Source organism: Anas platyrhynchos, chromosome 10 (assembly GCF_047663525.1).
Source record: "Anas platyrhynchos isolate ZD024472 breed Pekin duck chromosome 10, IASCAAS_PekinDuck_T2T, whole genome shotgun sequence".
Taxonomy (NCBI): domain Eukaryota; kingdom Metazoa; phylum Chordata; class Aves; order Anseriformes; family Anatidae; genus Anas; species Anas platyrhynchos.
This window is the reverse complement of record NC_092596.1, coordinates 24,202,153-24,225,051: the sequence shown is the minus strand read 5'-3', so window position 1 is coordinate 24,225,051 and position 22,899 is coordinate 24,202,153. Positions and strand designations below refer to the sequence as shown.

The 22,899-nt window shown below is 55.8% G+C and overlaps 1 long non-coding RNA gene across 1 annotated transcript; it reads left to right on the top strand.

Moving 5' to 3' along the window:
- The first annotated feature begins 14,562 nt into the window (after nucleotides 1-14,562).
- Nucleotides 14,563-21,621, top strand: LOC119717921 (uncharacterized). The gene is made up of 2 exons (XR_005268292.2): nucleotides 14,563-14,690; nucleotides 20,971-21,621. It is a non-coding gene; the product is annotated as an uncharacterized lncRNA (long non-coding RNA).
- The last annotated feature ends 1,278 nt before the right edge of the window (nucleotides 21,622-22,899 follow it).

Genomic DNA, 22,899 nt, shown 5'->3' with positions numbered 1-22,899 from the left:
CAGCCATAATTAATAAACTCAAAGGAAATTAAACCACAAGTAGAAAAAAATCCAAACAGCAACCCAACCCAACCCAACCCAACCCAAAGTGCTTCACGTGAGGCTTGGGGGGAGCAGGCACCGGCAGCCTGGGGAGACCATCAGAGGTAATTGCAGTCACAGGGCGAGAGGCTAAAACAGCATGAAATGAATCAGTTTAACAGATATTAAATTTGCAAGCCCCGGGCGACAGGACTCCGTTCAGTTTATTTGCATTAATCAGGTCAGGGGAGTAACCTTGGTTTTTTCTTGCAGGAGATATCATCAGCCTTTATTTGTTTCTCATGTGAAAGTATCACAACGGCTAAACACAGCCTGGGCCAGGGCTCTGAAGTCCGAGCCACCGGGCAGCCCAGCCCAGCTCCTGCCCGAGCAGCCCCGGCTCACAGGGAGGGCGGCCACAGAGGGCTCCCCGGCGCCAGCTCCAGCCCTGGCCCTGGATGTGGCCATGCTCCTCCTCTTCCCAGGCCCTCCACTTCATGCTTTCCCCCGGTAGAAAGTTTTCTGGGGGCAGAAAGGGGGCTTGGACCTGGCCCCTAACACACACGTTCATTTAGAAGTGCACAAATCTGTGCTAGGCGTAAGTGTGCACGTGTGCATGTGCTGCCTGGGCACGCAGGGGAGTTACAGCTGATAGCACCCGAGACCTTTCCGTCTTTCTCAGGAACATGCGAGGAGTAAATTTAGCTCCGTGTGTGGAGGTGTGTCAGGGAGACAGCGGCGTGCCGAGTGTGAGCCTCCGTGCCTCACCCCCAGCTTCACACACCGATACGAAGGTGACGTCTGCCCTGAGGGTGTGTTTGGAGAAACAAGAACATCCTTTTCTGAGTGATACGGGTTTGAGAGTCATAGAGGCACTGAGGGGCCTGGCACGCGGCTCCTCCAGCGAGGCTCACACTGCTTGGCGTGCTGCTAGCCACTGCTGCTCCCCCCTCGGTGTCACCAAACAAATAGTTGTCTCTCTCCAAGAAAAAGGAAAAAAAAAATCATCAAAACAACCAAAGATTCATTTTTAGAGCTGCAACAAAGAAGGCTCCAGGCACTTCAGCTAGTTTGCCATTGCTGTGTGCCGTAAGGCCAGACATTGCCTCCTCCAGTTTGGCCATGAGCTGCCCTGCTTGTGTGACCTGGACCTGTCTGGTGATCTGAGCTTCCCCGGCGGCTGAGCTGCTGCTCACGGGCTGCCACTGCTACCCTGCAAAGGCACATGTGAGCACCCAGCCCAAGGAGCCTGAGCACATGGAGCCCTGTGCTCGGTGACATTTGGGTGGCACGGCGCGGTGCATCCGGAGAGCCTCAGCAGTGCCCAGGGCACTGACTCGGCACTCGGGTGAGAAATGCCTCCGGGGAGCCGAGCGAGGTGCCCGCAGACACACGTGATGGGCGAGGAGGGTTTGGGGTTGAACGGAAAACCTCCTGCAAGAGCCCGTGTCCTTCAGGCATGGGAAGAACCCTCCTGACCTTACAGGCTGTGGGGAAAATCCCCGCCTGGTCAACCATGAGGCGCTTCCCACACACCTCCAGCAGGGCAGGAGGGGGAAGCCGCGGGCACCCGCAGGACCCGGCCGGAGCAGGGGGTGGCCAGGTGGTGCAGCCGGTCCCAGGGGCAGGACACAGCCCCTGCAGCATAAAAATACCCAGGGGTTCGGCGATTCAGCCTGGGGCTGGCTGAGGAAGGAATTTGCATGAAGCTCTTGCAGATGGATCACTCCTGCAAAGTCTTATTTAAATCCAAACAAGCAAAACAGCCCTCCCTGCTCAGGGCTGGCAGCGCTTATTTATCACCTCCGAAATGCATACATTGGGGACGTATGTGTATGCGTGTCTCTGCGTGGGGGCGGGGGACGAAAAGCATCTTCTGAAAGAGAAGCTGGGCTCTGCAGAACGGGAGCGCTTGGCACGGGCCACACAAGCGGACAGAGCCCGTAGCTCTGGTGGTGCCAGTCCCAGAACCAGCGCTTAAAATGGTTCATAACACGGGGAGATGGCCTGGCTGGGGTGTATATGGGGAAACTGAAATGCACGAACGAGAAAGCTGTCCTCAAAGCATACCGTGAGTCATGCCAAATGGAAGCAGAAAAAAACAGTTTTGACTCCCAGTCCCCTTCCCCAGGCACCGAACTCCACTTTTAGTCTGGGTTCCCATGGAAAGAGGGCTTAGGCAATCACGCTGTCTGCTTGATATCATCTATAGCCTCCCACCCCGTTCCTTTCCCCAGCAATTTGGGAAGCTATTGGCCAATCCCAAAAAAATGATGACAGAACTCGGGACTGCAGGAAATCAGTCTTTGTCAGCTCCAGTGGACTTAAATATTTCCTGTCAGTGCCGGGTGTGCCATTTCAAATGGGGGAAGCCAAAACATCACCTTGGTGGCAGGGCTGATGCGTACCAGTGTCACAGATGCTGTGATTGTTTCTTTCTTTTTCTTTCTTTCTTTGTTTATTTTTTTCCTTTTTTTTTTTTTTTTTTTTTAACATAAATTACAGAAACTGCATTTATGCAGTTACCAAGGTGTCTGATGCTCGGCGCAGCTGACATGTTCGACTCAGTGGGCTTTACATCACGAGGAGAACCTCATCTCACCGACGTCTTCCAGAGGAGAGCACAACCCACGAGAAGGTGAAGGCAAACAGAGTCGGTGCCATCCTCCCCCCTGCGGCCCAGCCCTCTGGCGGTGCAGGAACATTTCCCAACGTGACGTTTTGCTTCTCGACGCCCTTCCCCAGCTGCCGCAAGCTGCAGCCTCCCCTTGCCCCGACCTCTCCTCCCCGCAGCTCGGGGAGCATCCTGGCCTCAGTAGCCTCGGTCCGGAGGTCGGTCTGTCCGCCTGCCCCCCGCTGCTGCTGCAGCTGCCCCTCAGCCATGCCTCCAGAACACCACGGAGGGTTTTGGTTTCCTGCCCGCGCTCCTCGCACCAGCACTCTCCTAGCGATGAGCAGGGAGAAAGAGGACGAGCGCGGCCACCCCGGGACTAAATATCAAAGAACAACGTGGTTTGAACCCGATCCATAGCAGCAAAGATGGGAAAGCGGTCAGGCAGGCAAGCTCAGACCGAGATGCCGACTTCTCCAGCTCTGAGGGTTGCTCCAAGTCACAACCGGAGCCGTGCATGGGCCTGGAGCTCTGCGCCCCCCGGCACAGCCCCATGCACAGCGCGGGCGACCTGGCAAATTCCTGCAGCTGCTGTGGCCCGGGCAGGGCTGCGCTCCCCTTCCCAGCCACTAAATAAATAATGCCGAGGGGCCTGCCGGCTAGGGGCTGGCTGCTCTGCTCCGGCCAGCAGCCTGCTGCCTGCTGCCGAGACGAAAGCCATCTTCCAGCCGGTGATTTAACATTCCAAGGGAGCAGATTAATGCCTGCAAACTTCTCGGTGGAAGCATTCAAACGCTAATTGGTAGTTGCAAGTAATTAAAGTAATTTACTCAGATTATAAAGAAATTTCTTAACAGTGATTAAGCAACTCTGGGACGTGTGTAGTTGTTTGTAATCACTCCCCCAGGGGGATTAAAGCTCTTGGCTGCATGTAATATGTCTTGTAACACCCTATGGGTCCTGTTGGCTCATGATAGCAACGAACAGCTTGTTGGAAGAGATATAAATCAGGTCTGCACGCACACAAAGTACAGCGCGCGGGGAACAGCTCTCTCTTTCATGGCCCGGGCCGGGGGAGCAGCAGCCGGCGGGGAGGCAGACATCCCATCAGCTGCGGTTTGCTCCGCAGACGGGGCCCGTGGCATCCCGGCCTCGGCACCGGCACCGGGAGAGGCAGAGCCAAGGGCAGGGTGGCGGGCAGAAAGGGCTGCTGGCACGGGGACAGGCTCCGAGGAGAGCTGTGGTCACTTCTGCTCGCTGGTTTCCATCGGCCGGCCCATAAAACAGGAATAAATCCACTAAGGCTGTTGGTTAAGTGCTCTGAAAGCAGCAGAGGAAGCGTGCCAGATAGCTGTTAAGTTGATATCTCGCAGATTGTACTTAGCCAGGACTAATCAGTAGATTATCATTCGGCTCATTTTGTGTCCCCGCTATCCTGGCCAAGCCCTTCCCGACTTTGCTCGGCCTTGGTTTGGGTACACAAAGCCCATTCCTGCTCTGAGGCACCAGGAGGAGGGGGGCTGCTTTGCTCACCTGGGCCAGCAGGACTTTTCCTGCCCGCGTCCCGGCTCCTGGGGACACGTTACGCTGTGATCCTTCCCCTTCCAGCCCAGAAATGTGCACGCAGGCTCAGCCAGGCTCAGCAGGGCGACTCCTTGGATAAATAACCCGGGTCTGAAGTGCTTCCCACTGGCTGGAAGACACATGTTCTACAAGGAGGGAATATCTGGAGCTGTATATCACACATCCCAACCCATGGCCTGGTGCCTCCAGGGCGCTGGGCGGCCCCTGTGGCTCCTGGCCATCAGCTGGAGGTGTCCCCGAAGGAGCAGAGGGTTCCCGGCACGCCGTGATCGGGGGCTGTGACCCCCAGGATCCAGTTAGTGCCAAGGAAAGCCTCCTGAATGACAGCGCTCTGCCCTCCCGAGCCAATGGCTGGATCCTAACTCCTCTTCAGCTCATTTTTGGAGGGGTTTTTGTCTGTGCTGGGAATAGAGAGTGGCTGGCACTGCCTGAGAGCTGCCTGGAGCCGGGAGCAGATTTACCTGTGCAAACTAACGCGGAGCGGACTGGGAGCACACATCCTGCATTACTTTGGCACTTCACTTGGGTGTTTGCTCTCTGCAAATTTTGGCCAAACAAAACCAATTGTTCATTTATTTTATTTCATTTTATTTATTTATTTATTTCTCTCTCTCTAAAGACAACACAGGAAGGACAGAGCAAATCCACGTTTTGTTTGTTTGCCGTTTGCAATGCACGCCTGGGGGGAAGGCGTTGTTCTGCCAGCTCTGTGAAGGACAGAAACACACCACAACCTTCAGCCGCGCCGAGGGGTGAACCCTCAGCGTTAGCATTCAGGGGCTGCATCGTGGATGCCGTTGCATTGTGCGGCATGGGACATGCTTTCCAGACTCAAATATAAATAGTTTTTTTTTTTTTTTTTTTTTTTTTTTTTTTCTGTGTTCTGTTTACTGTGCGTCGAAATCAGATTTTCCCTAATGGTCCTTTATAAATAGTTTCCACCCACCCTCTGCTTGAAAGCTTCTCTGACTCACATTGGAAATTAGGTTCTTCCCCTCCTCGCTATTGAGAACAATTATAGCTCTTTGTTCAATGGGAATTAAGAAGCATGAGGGCTGAATCCATCCACAGGAAAATTGTCACTCTCTTTTGTTTTCTGCCTGCAATAATTATCCTGCCAACCGCTCGCTCTGACATCCTTAAGCCCTCCGTGCCTCCGCCGAGCATCCGCTGCTCCCCAGCTCCAGCCCGCCGGCGCGCTTTGTGCTGATTCACTTTATTGGCTCCCTCGTTAGCCACATCCTCGTTACCTTGCCTTGGCGTTTCCCACCGAGCTGCACTTTCCATCAGGAGGGGGGCAGCCCCGCGAAGTCTGGGCCGGCGTGGGGAGGAGGGGGGCAGGAGGAGCAGCTGCTCCTCTGGCACGGCCCCAGGGGTTTGGTTATTTCTCAGAAAAGATTTCAGCCCCTTGCCGCTGTGAGAGGACAAGGCGCAGGGAAAACACAACTTCAAGACATCCCTCCTGGGCCCAAAAGGGGGCTGCTGCCCCGCCGGGAATGCCTGGAGGCTCTGGGGAGGGGGTCCCATCCTGGCTGACTCTTGTCTGTGCTCAGCTGGATTTTATTTTTGGTGCATTCCCTGGAAATTCAGCGCTCTCTGGGCTTGGAGGGGGTGGCTCGGAGCTGCCACCTCCGCTGCCACCAGCCAGTGCCCATGGGTGCCTCCAGGAGATCTCTCCTCAGGGCCAAGGGCATGATGCTGTGGGGCGACAGAGAGAAAACAGGAGCACAAGAAGCGATGAGGAAGGCCAGGAGAGCTGCCTGGTGGATAAACACTTGGCTCTTTCTGCAAGCCTGCTCCAGTGTGAAACCCCCTGTTTAAAGAACACGACTAAATCCTACCCGATTTTTTTAAAGGATCCAAAATGACTAACCATTGACCCCTCCAGCCACACACTCATTTTTCATTAAACTGTTCCTTGGATCTTATAAGCAGAGAGAGAGAGAACAAGCAGGCGAGTGAGCGAAAACAACCAACAGTGCCCTGGGGCTATAATAACCGAGGTAGGAACATTTTAAATTATACCTTGGGTCAAAATGATTTTAGATTGATCAGAAACCGAAATTACCCCTGAGTTCCAGTTGATTGTCTGTGTCTTGAGTTCATCTGGAGGCTGCGTTTCTCCAGCAGCCCCCATTATCATTATTATGAGGAGTGTGTATACATTGACCCTGTTATTTTAAGCAGCAGAGGAGGAAAGAGGCAGCCTTTGAACCTTAGAAACCCACCAGTTGAAGGCAGCACACTGGCTGGAGCAGTGTGCATTTGTCATTTCTGCCCTCCAGCCCAGAGAAAGTCCCCACAGACCCAGCGGGCGATGCCGAGACCCCCGGCAGGCTCGGGAGCCCCCTGCCCCTGCCCCTTACCCGCGGGCTGCGCACCGAAATGCTGGGCAGAGGAGGCAGGCACGGCACCGGCACCGGCACAGTGCCCGAGGTTGGAGAGCAGCAATGCAGGGAACAAGGCCAGTATTGGTTTTTCATTACCAGGACAGCGCTAACAAGACAAGACTATTTAGTTGCGAGCTGGAAAACAGAAGAGGCCATTACCTGGTGAAGCTTTTGGTGGCTCTGTTCCTGTCCCTCCGCGTGTCCCCGTGCCTCGGGGTACCCTGCGACACCCCACCCCGGGTGCAGCCCCGGCACACACCTCCCCGGGGGTTTAAGCCTTGGAGTGTGTGTGTGTGTGCGTGTATCTGTGTTACATTTCATAACCCATTGTTAAATGCTGCGACTCACTAAGTGCTGCCACAACTTTCCATAAATATCTGTTTTTTTTTTTTGCTGGTGCTTAGCCATGCTGCAGGGGCCCTCCTGCTCCCATGCACACGCTCCGTCTCTCGGTGGGGGCTGCACCCGCTACCCCAAGCCCACAGACATGCAGCAGCTCAGGCTGAGCATGGGAGAGGGCTGGCAGGAGGCTGCTACGGGGTCCTGCATGAAAACCACTTATTTGTATCTGGTATATAAAAACTAAATATTGTCTCCTTGGTTATTGTCTTGACAATGAATAATCTATAATTTCTTTTTTTTTTTTCTTTTCTTTACATTATTGACAACTGAATCTCCACTGCGTGCCACCGCTGCTAGGACTGCACAAGAAAATAATAAAAAATGTGAATAATGTCTGTAAAGGCTGGGGCAGTGGGAGTGGGGCCAGACAGCAGTGCCCTCACTGCGGGCTGCCTGTGCCAGGTGACAGGACGCAGGGACAGGCAGGCGTGCAAATGCTGGGAGACAGCACCGGGGGGGAGCACAGGAAACAACACAGGAGAGGGGGAACACGGCTTCACCTGCCCCACAGCCTCGGAGGCTTCACCCAGGAGGAATTCCAGCATCACACCCACGTCAGGACGTTCCCCTCGCAGCGTGATGCTGCACCCTGAGCGAATGGCTGGAGACAGCTCTGCGCCGGTTATCCCTGTGCACGCTACACCAAGTGCCAAGAACTTGCATTGCTCCCTCGCCTTGCCTCCCAAGGATGCACTTTTCTTTCTTCAATTCCTTTCTCCAGCTTGACTGCTGGAACAGCACCAAGAGGCGTGAGGTGCCCATGGTCTTTCAGGCGATGCAGTTACTGCCTGTCAGCGCAGGGAGCCGTGGAGCTGCACGGGGTGCCTGGCCTTCCATCCCTCCTGCTCCCCAAAATCCCATTTTCCAAAGACTTTTCCTATGGGCTGCGAGCAGTGCTGCTGCGCTTTGTTCAGTTTTTACAGGAGGGGCACCGCAGGGTCCACTAAATGAGCCTGGTGCTGAGAACTTCAGCCTCGGAGCTTGTCTGGGAGCACGCAGCCCTCGAGCACCTACTGAATGAGCAAGGGAGCTGCAGAGCCCTGCCCACCCCACCTGCCTCCCACTCCTGGCTCATTCTGCTTCTGTTCCCCTCTCTTCCTGGTGTTTTGTTGTTGTTGTTGCTGTTTCCCTCTTGTTGGAGCCCTGTTGTGCTCCCTCCCTCTCCTCCTCCCTGCAAGGCAGCAGTGATGCTCACGGATGTGGAGACGTTTGCTCATTCAGCACGTGTCGCTTGGCGAGGTACATAATGAAGTTGCTGAGCTCTCGGTGCCTCCCAGGGCTGTGACATGTTCAATACCATCACAAATTACTGCTTGGGTAATGCATGATTAATCCAGCACAAAGTACCTGCCAGGCGGCGGGCGCCGCGCTGCGCGCTGCCAGCACTTAGCCTGCTCCGCTAACGAGGGGACGGTCCCGACCCCACAGCATCAGGGCTGTGGCCAGCTGTGGGGACAGGGCCACTGCCGTCTCCAGGATGGAGGAATGTGGGATGGGGAGGCCTCAGGGCTCAGAAACCATCCTGATTTCTGTTTTCTTGCATTATGGCGGGGTGCTGGTGGGAGCAGGGCTTTCCTGGGACATGTTTCCAGCATGGTGCCCTGCAGACACCAGCTGATGGTGGTCACCAAAGACCCTTCCTTTCACTGATCTGGGCAGCCAAGGGTTACTTCCCTGCGGTCATGTTTTGAGGAAAATGTTGCAGATATTTCCCATCCTTAAGTGGGATGCAAAAGTGGAAATCTCAACCAACCACAAAGTTTGTACCTAATAGTTCCCAAACTGTTTCTTGGACCTGAAACAACGGTTTCTTCAATTTCTCAAAACAAACCATCTCAAAAGGTCTTCAAACCATTCAGGAATGGCAGTTTTCCACTTATGTTTTTTCACAATACTCTGTTCTTTTTTTCTAGCATTTTTTCGTGTGGAGTCTTTATGTTTTTCTCCAAGGGAGATTTGTGAAAAATCTGCAAACAGAAAAATATTTCCAGACAGCTGTTGCTTTGATCAGTTTTCTCCAGAAATCAAACAACTTGATCAACTTTCTGGAGAAAGGTGACTGTGAGCAACCGATGCCTCTCCCCCCTTCCCCTCCCAGCCAGAGGCACAGCCCCTGGCCACCCGCACCCCTGCTGCTGGATGTGAGCACCCGTGGCACAGCCCCAGGGCTCGGGGCATGCAGCAAAAGTGCCCAGGGGGCACGAGCAGCCCTGCTCAGCCCGGCACAGCACTGCTCTGCGTGGGCATGCAGCTCCCATCTGCGCTGAGCCGCCCAAACCATTTCGTGCCGGGGCTGGCCTCTGCCGGGCTGCAGCAGCCTTCGGTCTTACTGACCCGCTTTGGATGTAAGAAATGACCTCGAGGTGAAAGCTTCTGTATCCTGTTACCAGCCCGAACCATCGAGGTCCCGGACATTTATTTGTGTTGAGACGGAAATAAAACATCCCATGGACCTGCAGCCCACGAAGGGAAAGGAAAAAGTTTATAGAAAAAGCAAACAAATTGTAGGTATACTTGTGCTACATGAGTTTTAACTAAAGCCTCTCCTCTCCACAGAGCAACAGCAAACGCAGTGGGAAATAAAAACAAAATTACCACTGCAAAGCCTATAATTGCATTTCAAAACCTACAGCCATTAATTCCCACAAGCGCCGGGATCAGAACTGCAAATAAAAGCAGCCGCCGATGTGTTCTGCATTCGGGGAGATGCTCCACGAGTCGAACGGAAATGCTTTCTGTGCCTGTAGGATTTTTTTTTTTTTTCACATGTGCCTTTTACCCCAAATAAAGTAATTACTTTCACAGAGCTGCCTGCGATCCCACGTCATTAACAGAACACGGGGTGGGTTCAGCAGGGGCTGCGGCTGGGGGCAGAGCCACCAGGACCCCGCGCAGCCACCGTGGCACCACGGGCACGTAGCCCGGTGGCTCCCAATGTGGCTTCAGTGGGGCACATGTCCTGTGCATGCTGGCAAACCCTGTTTCAAAACTTGTCATTTTTAGACCTGCTTGGTCTTGGGCACTTTAGCAAGGAGCGTTTTTAGATTTTTCTTCCTTTTTCTCGTGAGTGTGGCAGCAGTTTCCTGGGAGCAGTCCGGAACTGAGCAGAAGCGCTCCGTGTCAGAGCCATGGAGTCTGCCTCTCCAACAGATGCACAAAGCTGGAACCGTTCCTGCATCCCCGCGCACGTGGTGCTGCTCCGTGCTTTTAAGTGGTGCGGCTCGCTCTGCCTTGGCCCTACCCATATCCCATGGAGAAATGCTGTGCAGGGGCAGCGAGAGCACCTCCTCCTCCTCTGCACCAGCCCCTGGGGTGAGCAGCCGGCATGGCACCAGGAGGGGACAGGACCCCGAGGGGACACCGCGTCCGTCCCCATACCCTGCAGCTCCGGAGCTGCCGCGAGCCAGGCTCAACCCCACGGCAGAGGGTACAGAGTTCAGCCCTAATGAACACAAAATGCAAATGGGGTTTTATGGTCATTATCTCCACTTCCAAATAACCTGTGTTTTAATTCGGCTTTAATTAAAAAGGGGAAAAATATACCCAGGTAAACAATTTCCAAGCAGAGGACGGGCCAGAGCAATAGAGACTCCCTTTGACCTAACAGGCCCAACTTTCTGAAACTTTTAATTAAAAACACCAAAAATTTTGCCACGGTAGATTGCTCAGAGACCTAGGCCTTTGAAGAGAAGTAATTACGGCTGCTTGGCCCCGTGCAGGGCGCTCTTTGAGAAGAAGCACCGCAAATGAAAACGGCCCCTGCCTGCAGCCCAAGCCTCTGCGCAAAGGCACGGGAGAGCTCGGCCAGGACAGGGCCATCACCATCGGCCACGAGGAGAGCACGCCGTGCCCAGAGAGCCAGCAAGGGTCAGCCTGGCTCCTCGGCCACCTCCTGCAGCTGGCGGGTCCTGATGTGATATAGGGCCAGATTTCTGTGCTTGGAATCTACAGGGGTCTTCAGTGCCCAGAGCTGCGGCCAGGCTCCCCAAAGTGCTCAGCAGCTCCTCATCGAGTGGCTGAGCCAGCTTCCTTCCTACAAATAAATGAATAATAAGATCGATGTTATGTATCCTAATGAGCCTGGAGCTGCCACTGCTCGGGTAACGCTCCGGCATGGCCAGCAGGCTCCCTGCAGCCATGGGTGCGTCCTGGGACTTGCTGCGGGGCATTTCCCTGCTCCCTGGGCATCCTCCCCCTGTGCTGCCGCATCCCCCAGCCTCCAAGGGGGCTGCGGGGTGGGCTCCGTGCTGCTGTGGGGGTGCTAAGGAGCTCGGCACCGAGGGCACTCGGAGAGGAAAGTATTTCAGTTTATAGGAGGATTTTTGTTGTGGCTTCAAAGAGAGTACATTGCTCGCCGAGTAACGGACAAGAATTCAATAGAGCTTCCCCTGAGCGCAGGCAGATTCCTGCTGCCATTGGGTAGGAAGTTAGAAAGAGAAAACATTCTGAAGAAACCAGAACAAGGAGGCAGAAAAACATAAGTGGCTGCACAATAAAATTAAAAATAGAAGAAAAAAAAAAAAAAAAAAGAACAGGAATATGTGTTAGAGATGGAGCTGCTCTAGGAATGAAAGAGCTGTGACAGGCATGTGTTGATGCCACCAGGCATAACAGAAAAAGAAAGAAAAATCGGGATAGCGTTTTTTTTTTTTTTAGCATTTACTCCAAAAAACACTTGCTGAACACAGAGCAATCTCTTTGATATGAAGGTTAATTGAAAGAAATGGTACAGACCCCTTGGAACTCTGTCTTAAATAGCTCCGAAGAAGAAAAGTTTGGGGCGAATAAAGGAAGACAAAGGAAGTGCAGTAGGAGCAGAAAAACAGAAGATAGAAGAAAGACTTGGGAAGACAATTGGGAGCAGCACACCCCTCTCTCCTGGTGGGTTCCCTCCTGCCCAGGCGCTGGGCATCGGCCCCATGGCACCAGCCCTGCTCCTGCCCCACGGGAGCTGCTCACCCCCTCACGGGGTGCTGCAGATCTGGCACTGTGCCTGGCTGTGCCGTGTCCTGCTGCGCTCGAGCAGCACGTGAGGCAAGCCCAGGAAGGTATCCCAGAACTGCTGGATGCAGAATATTGCAGGCTTTTTCCCCAAATAGCAATGCGAAGCAGAAAGTAAAGCAAAAAGGATGGGAAGTTAAAGTCGGGCTCTGAGCGTCCTCCCCAGGCCTCAGCTTGAGCCATTGCCTGGGTCATGAACCTCCACTTGACATTTTTAGAAGCCTGCGGATCCTGTTTAATATTCTTCCCCCAGGCCTCTTTGTTCCTCCAGGCTTTGCCCAGAATGAGAAATGAAAGCACCGAGCTGGGAAGCCAGGAACAATTCTTGGGGTCTGCAACTCCAGCAAAATCACGATGGGGCGCACACGGCACGGGAGAACTTCTGTGCCGTGGTTCCGGAGTGATTTCAAGATCAAAAAGGGTTCAAGATAGCCATCTGAACTGCTGGAAGCTTCTCGGAAAATGTTTGTCTCATCTCTAGTCAGCACTTCCTCAAAGCCAGGCTGTTTCTAAGCCCCTGCTGCAGCCGTGTCGGCTTGTAGGGCACGAGCAAGCTCCAGCTCCCTGCACTGTGAGACCTCACGGCGCTCCTCTTGGCAGCATCACCCCACTAGTTTGGGCAGACCAGCCCTGGAATAGACCCCATGGGAGGGTCATGGGGGGGGGGGGGAGCACAGCTCTGCCACCACCGTGCCTGCCCCTCTGCACGGCGAGGGGCTGCAGGGGCTTCCCGAGCCTGTGCTCCATCACCACTCTTGGAGCTCTGCTGCAACCGGCCGCCAAAGTCCCGCGGTGCTGTCTGTGCTCCTCGGTGAGCTGAACGTGGCAAGCACTCATGATGCAAATTTTCCCTTCAAAAGTCTCTTTCCTGCAAACCCTCAATGAATCAGCTGTTGAAGTCTCCCACTGAGAGCACTCTTGCCAGTAAAAGTTGATAGCGCTAATGTTTGTGGAGCGGGAACACAAAAGGGGGAAGAAGCAGCTAAAGCAAACTAATCTGAACAGTCAAATATTTGCGGAAAAATACTTACATTATCTGCCCCAATCTGTCCCTGATGTTTCACCCCACGCCCAGCACAGATTGATAGCCACAAGCCCGGCCTCCTTCCTTTCATGAATGAAGATGCAGCTGTGTTTGCTTTGTGCATACTCCCTTATTGAAGTCTTTGAAAAATATTCTGCATAGAAACAATTCTGTCGACACATCACTTTTCCGTGTTTTCCTCTCCCCCCTCATTCTGTACCACCGAGGAGATTTGCATGAAAATGCTCGCAGTATTTCTGAAGCTCTCACCTGGCGTCTGGGTTTCTTCTGCTGCCTGCCCGTGAGGTCACAGCCTCTGCCTGATGATGCTGTTGGTGCTGGGGGCACCTTGCTGATGTCAGAGGCTGTGACCACGGAGCAGGGCAGGAGGTGGCTCACCCACGGACCCAAAGGGAACCCTGGCATGGAGGAGCAGAGCCTTGGTTTCTGGTGCGGAGCCCTCGTGCCCTGGCTCTCAGCAGCGCTGTGACAAGCTGCTTTTTGGAGCCAAGCCCCCGTCCCGAGTACCGGGCAGGCTGTCCGATATTGCATCTCACCTTGAACTTGCTGCTCAGGAGGAGGAAAGCACAAAGCAGAGAACAGAGCGGCCTCTCCCCCCGCCCCGCATTCCCCCAGCAGAGGTAACGGGAGATCAAAGGCTAACGCGGGCGGGGGCAGGACGGGGAGCCCCCAACCAGCAGGAGCAGACGCTTTGTGTCCCGCGTGGCGGGCACAGAGCCCAGGTGCTAGCCCAGATCAATATGATTTAGAAGATGCAATTTTTTTTAAATCTGCCATTGCTGTCACGGCCACAACCTTTCCCTCCGTTATTTTCCGGATGGCATTTTTTCCCCCCCCGTCTTATCTTCTTTCATCAAAACCTTGCTTCCTCCTGCTGGAATCGCTGCATTCCTGATCTATATGCAGATCAAACCCTGGGAACAGATGCTATTGTCAACTTTTATTAGTTTATTCCATTAAGAAAGGAAGATATCTGTGCAGTCACCGATAGAAACCAAGACTCCCTGCTCCCACCGAATGCCTCATCCCCTGGAAGCCAGAGCCAGCAAACAAAGTCCCCCCGAAGCTGAGCAGTGCCACAAATCAGGGGCCGTGTCCTGGCTGCAGACAGCAGCAGGGCGCGGGGGGAGCAGGGAGCGATTCCCCAGCACCCCCAGCGGCCCCGCAGGGCCCCGCACTGAAGGCAAATTGCTTCGGAGTTCGGCAGCGAAGCTCATGAGGAGAATTTCATTCCCCAGGATAAGCAAATGATGAGGCCACTTTAGCTATTTGTATGGCTTTCTGTATTTGTATTCTGCTTAAAATGCCACGCTCCCTCCCGCTCGCTGAACACCGTCCTCCCAGTTACGTGGAGGTTTCTTCCATGGCCTCACGCTTTGCTCCTGCGCTGTTTATGCATTTATTATTTACACACAGGCCTCCAGCTGCAACTCGCATGCTGGAAAAAAAACATTCTGTGCTGTGTTTGGTGAAAGATAAGAGAGGCAGGAGAGCTGCCAGCTCCGCACGGGGGGAAGGAGGAAAAACACCCACAGCCTTATGTCTCCGCGCTTGTTGGGAACTTGAACTCGGCTCCCAGGGGCCGGTGGAAAACGCTGCTAATCAGCTGAGCATTTCGGAGCCTCGCTGGAGCAAGGTTTGTAACTTAACCTGAGCTCAGCTGGGCTCTGCTCGGCTCCAGACACCCCCGGCACAGCGCGGGCTGTGCGGTGCAGAGCCGCCGGTGCCCCCTCCTCACCACCAACTCCTTCCAGCCCCGCTGCTCCCAGCCGCCCTTCAGCTTGCATTACATCTCCCCGCCGCTCCTTTGTCTTGCTTTACGAGCTCTGACAAGCTGTGGCCTTTGAAAGGAGCCCCCGCCTAAGTGGGGGCTCCAGAAAAATGCACATGTGGGGTGCAGAGCGGGGGCAGCCTCGCCTCACCCCCACCGCAGAGATCGCTCCCTCCTGGAAGTCATTTCTCTGCTGCTTGGCACCGGGAGAGCCGCGGGGCTGGGCCAACATTGGGGACAAAGGGCTCCGTTTTGGGCCATGCTTTGAAGTGCCCCAGGCCTGGAGTCCCTGTCCCCTCCCTTGGGCCTCGGGACATGTTGGGCACGATGGACAGATGTCCCTGTGCTGCAACCCGGAGAGGTTCACAAATGCCAAAGGAGCAGTTTGCTTTGCTCTGAAAGCCACCAGAGATATTCCACAGGTTTGGGGCAGGCCAAGCCACGTTGAGTCAGTTTCTGCTTGGTGCAAGTCCTCATCCCCAAGAAATGGGAAGGGAGATGGGGGAGAAATAACCCTGCAGCCGGACACAAGGTGGAAATTGGGAGCGGTGGCAGCACCGGGAGAGCACCGCAGTCAGCAGGGCTCCAGCAGCAATACCTGAGCCATGGGAAAAGGGAAAAATCGAGGGAAAGACAGCGCAGAAGGAGAAACGTAAGAGAAACCAGGCTAAGCTGCGCTTTTAGGGAGCAAGCTTTGGTTTACATTTTATTATGTTTTCCTGGCAGGCGTCCCAGAGCGCTGCGCATTTTCGGTGCGTGCGCTCCTGGGGAGGGGGAGCAGGAGCTGGTGGCAGCGGCTGCTGCCGGGGGAGCGGGGGCGAAGCGCAGCCCCCCCCGAGTGCCGGCCACGCAGCTCCTTAACGGGGCCGGGTGCTTGGAGCTCCTGGCCAGACCCTGCTTAACCTGGTGGCCACAAAGGCAGGTGGAGCAGAGCTCTCCCTCACACGAGACTCCCTGCACAACCCCTGCCTCTCCATCAGCACACAGAGCCCTGTGCGGGGTCACCCTGGGAGCAGATGGGTGCAGGGACCCATTTAGAGGCTCCAGGATCTCAGGACATTGCCGATTGCTTCCTTGCTCTGCCTTTTTTTACTAATCCCTGCCCCATCCCTGGGCTCCCAGGGCGGGAGGAGCAGAACCTCCTCTGGGTATAGAAAAAAGCAACAGGGGAAACTGAGGAAAAGGCACGGAGGGACATGTTTGGCCAGGGCACGGCAGCTCGGTGCAGACACAGGATGCTGTGGCTGCAGAAAGCGGCGATGCCCTCGGCTGGTGTGCTGGTGTTCAGCTCCTGCCTCTGTCCGCTGCTGCTGCCGTGAGCACACTGCACGAGAGCTCCTGCAGGTACCGCTCCCGCCCCCTCGGGTGGATGGAATCACTTAATTCTATTACCCAGTCACTTCCACGCTTGCTGCCTTGCGTCTGAACCAAAGCAGGTTCAGCAAGGGAGCACCAGAAGCAACTTCTTGTCGGTGCAATTTAAACTGACACCTTCCTTCCCAGCACTCTGCACTCCTGCATTCTGGTCTGATCCTCGTGCTGTGTCTCTCCCCAAATCCCGTCTCGCAGCGGTTGGTAGGAGTGATTAAATGCTTCCTCAGCTCCAGCGGCATGCTAAAAAAATGGGGAGAAACAGAGCACACAGCCATCGCCGTGAGCGGTTGCATGCGGCTGTCTTTGCGAGCAGCTGAAGTCTGCAGGCCCTGTGATGAGAGGCGTTTGGGAGACCCAGCGGTGGCTGGGGAGGGGGGGCTGTGCTGTGCCCCCCTCCTGCCTGCCCCAGCAGCAGCACGGTGCCTGCTGCCCCATCCCGCATCTCACGGGGGTCACCCCTCCACGTGTAGTCGCTGTGCATGCGTCACCTGCAAGCCGGGGAGGTTACACGAATTCTAGCTCTAAACAGAGCTTACATCCCAGCACGGCCTGAAGATTTCCCCTGCACCCACAGCCTTTGGTGTCCCTTTGCTTCCTCCTTCCTTCCCCCCGTTGGAGCTGCTTTGTGCAGGCTGAGGCTGGCAGAGCCGCGGCATCCTGGAGCCGGGGCGAGGAGCGAGAGCGCACGAGGGAACCTGCACGGGGCTGGGAACTTGGCTTGGCTCGTGGTCTCGGCTGTGATATGAGCTGGCTTCCCTTTATTGATTGCAGTAATGCAGGGGATTTGGAACGAGCTGGATTGGGTAATGGGCTATAATTTGGTCCAGGTTTTCCGAATACATAGTTGAATATCCAAAAGAGAAAAGAGGAACAAAAACTCCAAGTTCTGGGAGGAGGCAGAGGCTGGAGCTGAGTGTCTGCATGGTGTCGGAGGCTCCTTTTCTCACGGGGCAGTGCCTTGCATCATCCACCAGCTCAGCAAATTGCAGCTTAATCCTTTGTGGTGGCTTTGGGAAGGGGTGAGGTTGGGAAGGGAGAGGGGTGGGAATAGGGAGCCATGTGAGCTTTCTGCACCCATCAGCAGCCAGCTGGCGTGCCAAACTGCTGGGTGTTGCTGAGCCATCCTGGCTTTTCTGCAGCGGTGTTGGGTGCTTGGTCCTAAGGAGTGGACACTTTTCCCTTCCTGAAAGAAAGTCCCATAGGGCAGAACCCCTGGGAGGTGAAAGGCTTTAGCTGGCCCCAAGCATCCCAGACACTCCTGTCCTCCTCGGCTCATTCTGCCTCCAATTTTCACCCCTTCTGCCTGCTCTGGGAGTTCTCCATCCAGCAAAGCCAGGAGCAGGCAGTGCAGGAGCAGCACGGTGCGGAGGTGAGGGGCTGGAGATGTTCTGCAGGCAAGGAGCCCCCCAAAGGCATGGCCAGCCCCTCTCCATCCTTCCCTCCTGAGCGTGGAGCTGTCGCGGCTGCTCGCTCGCTGCTGCCTCAATAGCTGGGGGAGGGAGGGTTTGAAAGAGCTCATCCCAAGGCCACATCTGCTGCTGCTGCTGCATGTGTTTAAAACAACTCATTAAAGTTCCTGAAAGGCCTAAAAAATGAGTAATTCTCTAAATGAGTGAGTCCATAATAGCCCTCTAATAAGCTATAATAGGAGACTTGTGTGCCGCTGAGCGTGCCGTCGCGGCGCGCGGCTGTGCGGGGGCTCCCCGCCCCATGAGGCTGCGGCAGGATGGGACCCGGGCGGCGCACATGGGAGAAGGAGCAGCGGGAAGGATCGGGCACCAGGGCTCTGCCAAGCTGCGAGGCCTCGGGGAAATGTACGCGTGGAGAACCGGGCTTTGACTTTAGCGAGGTGGCCACGGTGCCACGAGGGGTTGGGTTTGTTGGGCAGGGGGAGATTTTCTCTTCCTTCCAGCACAGGTGGGCAGCAGGGAAGTAAAGTCCCCAGTAAAGCTCTGGGTGCTCTTGTCTCTGCATGTGCTTGGCTGCAGGAGAGCCGTGCTGGTGGCAGCTCCTCCCCAGTGCCATGGCACCACGGTGGCACCAAGCCACTGCCAGCTCCGCGCCCAGCCACCGCCCATGGCAGCACTGGGAGGGACACCCATGGGTGGGGTGCTGCGCTTCTCTTCCAGCTGGAGCAGTGCTGTGGAAATTGCTGGGATTGCTTCCCCCTGCCACCAAGCCCACATGTCAACACATGCCGCTTCTTGACAAAGCACCTACGGGCGCTGTGACATCCTCCCAGTACCAGCTGTGGGGAGCATCTACTGGCTCGCACCAGGGCTCGGGCTGGCTTTCGTTCAGCGATGTCCCACTGCATTGCGAGGGAGCAGATGACATTTTGCTGGGCTCGCGGGGAATTGGAACGTATCGGGAACTTCAGGATTCAAGATGTTCTGCTCTTGTTGAGAACAGCGCATGCTGCTATATTGGTGCGATGATGTACCAGGCTGCTGGCACTGCTCCGCGCTCTGACATCATGGTGGGACATAACTCACGGAGCCCAGCTTCCACGTGTGACCTGAGCGGCACATCCACGGGGTGAGGATGCTTCTCGCTTGCAGGATGGCAAGTGGGCCAGGAACACATGGCAACTTTCAGATGGGAGCTGGGGGCTTCGCGCAGCCTCTGCTTGCCAGGCTGGGCTCACGGAACCGATGTGCCACCTCCTGTGCCGCAGATGGAGCCACCGAGAAGCACAAAGCAGTTCTGAAGGACAGTAACTGTCATCACATACTGCCTTGGGATAGTTCACAGGCTTTGCTTTGCCTCTTAAAGCTGGGGGCTGAAATAAGGCCTGTCATTTAAAAACCTCGTCATGGTCATGGGGAAAGAAAACCTGAGAAATGGGATCGGGGTTTCCCCAAAATGCTCTAGAAGGTAAGGGAGGGAAAAGCATCATTCTTGCTCGACCTCATGAGGAGCAAGTTAAGATTTCTTTCAAAATGTTTTCGGGTTGGCCTTGACTTCTGCAGTCCTGGGGCTGTCGCTGCGGTGTTATTAAATAACAACATTTAACCCCAACCAAACCCCCCCGCTTCCTCAGCAGTGTGAGCGAGGGCTGGGCCAAACTTTGATTTCCTCTTTCTGAGGTCACCTGTGCTGGAAATAGGACCCGCCAGTGAGTCAGACGTTTCTCAGCAAACCTCAGCGCCACTAAATTTGTGGACATCTCAATGAATAAAACCTCCTGGCCTTTTCCTTCTCCTGGTGTGCGCAGCCTTCGTGCGCTGCCCTGGGCACTGCCTGCTGCTTGGAGGCACGGCCACGGCACGGCCACGGCACAGCCCGATGGCAGCCCGGCAAGCTGGGCCCGTGTTTATTTATCCAAGTGCCTTTGTGAAGTCCCGGTTAGTCACACAGGTGTCCTGTCCAAGAGGAAGGTCAGGGGGAGGAAAGGAAATGGAAGAGAAACAAAAGTGAGCCTGCGAGATACAGATGCATCCTTTGCCGTGCTCGGGGATGCAAACACCCTTCTCATGGTCAGCGCAGGATTAGGGACGAGGTGCGTGCGAGCACGTGTGTGTGTGCTGGCCAGACTGTGGCCAGCAGTTTAGAGGACAGTAAAGCTCTCTGGGTACAAACAGGACGGATTCCTTCACTAGGAACTTGAACTTGGGGCCGGAGGAGTCCATGTGCCGGCTGCTTCTGCTCTGTGCAAAGAGCTCCTGGTGATGCTGAGGGCAGAACGCGGCTGTTGTCTGGCCTTCCTTAGGGATCTGGGACCAAATGTTACAGCCTGGCTGCTAGAAAGTGTGTGCCCCTCCTGAGGCTGGCAGGCAGGAGCTGCAGGAGGAGGCAGAGCACCAGCCTCAGCTGCTGGGAGGTTTTAAGGTGTTTTTTTTTTTTTTTTTTTTTTTTTCTCGGTTAAAGAAAGCAGGGTCCCTCGGCACGGGGTGTGCAGGGCAGGTGGGATGCCTTCCTCACCCACCCAAGTGAGCTGGGCTGCGGGCTGTAGGTGGGTCTGGAGGCAGGGGGCACCCCCAGGGGACACCTCAGAGGGCCCAGGGGATGGGCTCAGCCCTTCCAAGCACGCAGCACACCGAGATCTGGGAGTTCCCCAGCATTTGGACTCTGATGCAAGCTGGAGCCGCAGACCCTGCTTCCACCCACCCAAAAGGCAAGTTTCTCTGGAAACCAGGGAAGAGGGGGAAATCCTCCCACCTCCCAGCTGCCCGCCCGGCTCGTGGCTGCAGAGCTGCCTTTCCTCCCCCTCTCTCACACCTCCCTCCATCTCTGCAAATCCCTCGGAGACGTTAGATCATTTTTCCAGCTCCTCCAGGTGTCCGTAAAACCAGCCGCAGATTCCTCCACGGAGAGGGGAGCGGTGGCGAGGGGGAAACCCGAAGCCGCAGCGGTGCCCCCTCCTCGTGCTTGTGGGGAAGGGCAGGAGAAGCTCCTCCAGAGAGCACCGGGCTTGGAGAGGGAAGGGGGCACCCCCCAGTGCTGTCGGGGGTCCCTCCAGGCGGGTGGCAGGCTGCCACCCTCACCCCGTGAGCACCGCGGGGCTCCCGCTGCCGCATGCAGTGCGCCCCGGTTTGGGTCTCGCTGCCAGGCCATCCCGCAGCAGGGGGCTGAGCACAGGGTGCCAGATGGTTTGGGGATGAGGTGGTGCTGAGCAGCCTCTCTGCTCTCAGTGTTTGTCATGGCCAGAAAGCCAAAAATCTGCCTGCTGGGGGAGAGGGCTGGGTCTGGGGGTGTGATGGGGGTGCAGAGAAGAGGCAATTTCTACTTTTCTCCTGATTCCCTTTTAATTTTTTTTTTCTTTTTGCAGGCAGAAATGATCTCATGTTTTGTCTAATCTAAATTCTGTCAAGCAAGCAGAGAGAAAGAAAAAAAGACAGACGGAAAGCGAGCAAGGGAAGGCTACACAGTTAATAAAAATCTGCTAGACACATGTTTGGAGCTGGGAGACCGGGAAGGGGAGAGCCGAGCGCCGGCGGTGCCGAGCCCTAGGCCGGGCTGAAATGCGTGCCAGGCTCTGGGAGCTGGGGTGAGCTGCAGCCTCCCAGCCCCACGGGGACATTTCTCCACCTGCCAGGGGCAGGGCACACGGCTGGGGGCTGTGGGGTGTCCCTGCTGCCAGCCCGCTGCGGTCACCGCTGGGTGCCGACCAGCCTGGGGGAGAGGCTGGAGCTGGAGCCCATGACCTCTGCCCGTGCTTCCAGTTCCCCCAGTCAGGACTGGGGGAGCTGACTGGCCTGGCAGAGGCTTGCCCTCCTCTGTGTGGCACGTTGCTTTTTTCTGCTTGCCCAGCTGGAGCAGGAGAGATGCTTCTGGGGCTGTGTGCGCAGGGAGCTGGGGGAGGCAGAGGAAAGCCTTTTCTTGCCATTCTCCTCCTCCAAATCCTCACCGTTCTCATCCGTCCTTCTCACCTGATGGATTCACTGGCTTTTGGTTAAAATACACTTTCTCAGCCTTTTCATTGCCTGGCTACAAAAGAATGTCTGTGGGCATGCGGAAGGAGGTGTAATGGGGGTGGGCTGAAACATCACCAGTCGGATATCCTCAACACGGCTTCACCCACTGATCCCTGCAGGAGACCTCTGGGTGGCAACTGCTGTGGGGCTGGGCAGTGCCCATCATCCAATTGTCCTATTGCCCAGGTGGGATGTGGACCACCGGGACAGGGGACGGGGGTTTTTGCTCTGTGCTGCCAAGGAGCAGGGTTTTGCCTCATCCAAGCAGGGGCTGGCAGGAAGGTGAGCAGCAGCACGGCTCTGGTTGGCACCTCCTGTGTGTGCTCATCCCAGGGACAGGCAGGGAGGCTGGGTACCAGCCAGTGAGTGCCACGGTGGGTCCCCTGAGTGCTCTCCATCCTCCCCCAGCAGCAGGGTCCCTGCGGGAGGGGCTGGCACAAGGAGGGCAGCCTGGTCACGAGCAGGGCAGGGGGAGAAGTGGTGGAGAGCAAGGAGGGCCATGGGGGCTTGATCGAGGTCTCCAAAAGAGGATCCCGAAATACATTTCCAGGCCACAGAAACCACACTGGAAAATTCGCTTTGAATTACTTGCTGTCAGGGACGGAGCCGGGCTCCGAAGAGCAGCGCTGAGCAGAGCGAGCCCAGACGGGGCCTCTTGGTGTCGATTAACAAAACAAACAAACAGCATTGCCCGTAATGAGCTCCGGCTTTGGGCGGGAGGAGGGGTGATTAAAACAGGATGCCACCGCTGCCATGTGTGCTGGGGACGGGCCGAGGGCTGTGTCCCGTGGTTGCCCACATCCCCTGCCCACATCCCCTGCTCCACCGCCTGCTCACGGCACGGGGGATGCTGCCAGCAGCTGCCACCTGTCCCCAGGTGCCTTGGGGTCTCACACGGCCCTCGTGTCCCTGCAGGGCAAAGCAGCCTCTGTCCCCCCGAAATAGTTTGTTTCAAAGCAGGCTGCAAGTCAGGGCAAAAGTTTTGCTCTGCGTATCCCCGCTATCTGCTGTGCCCCTACCCGCCGGAGAGCAGAGGTGTGAGCACAAGGCTTGGCCCTCAGCACTTCTGGGACCACGGCCAAGTCCTCAGCATTTTCCCATCCCCAGCAAGGCTTTCACGTGGCTTGCGTGTGGCCGAGACCTGAACACGGGACCTGAGAGGCACAGGAGCTGGGGAGAGAGGCATGCCAGTGCAAAGCTTCGTCTGATTTTCCATCACATATTTATCTGCAGCACTCCGGGTGCATCATTAAAACCTAGCACATCCCCGGGTGCTGGGAAGG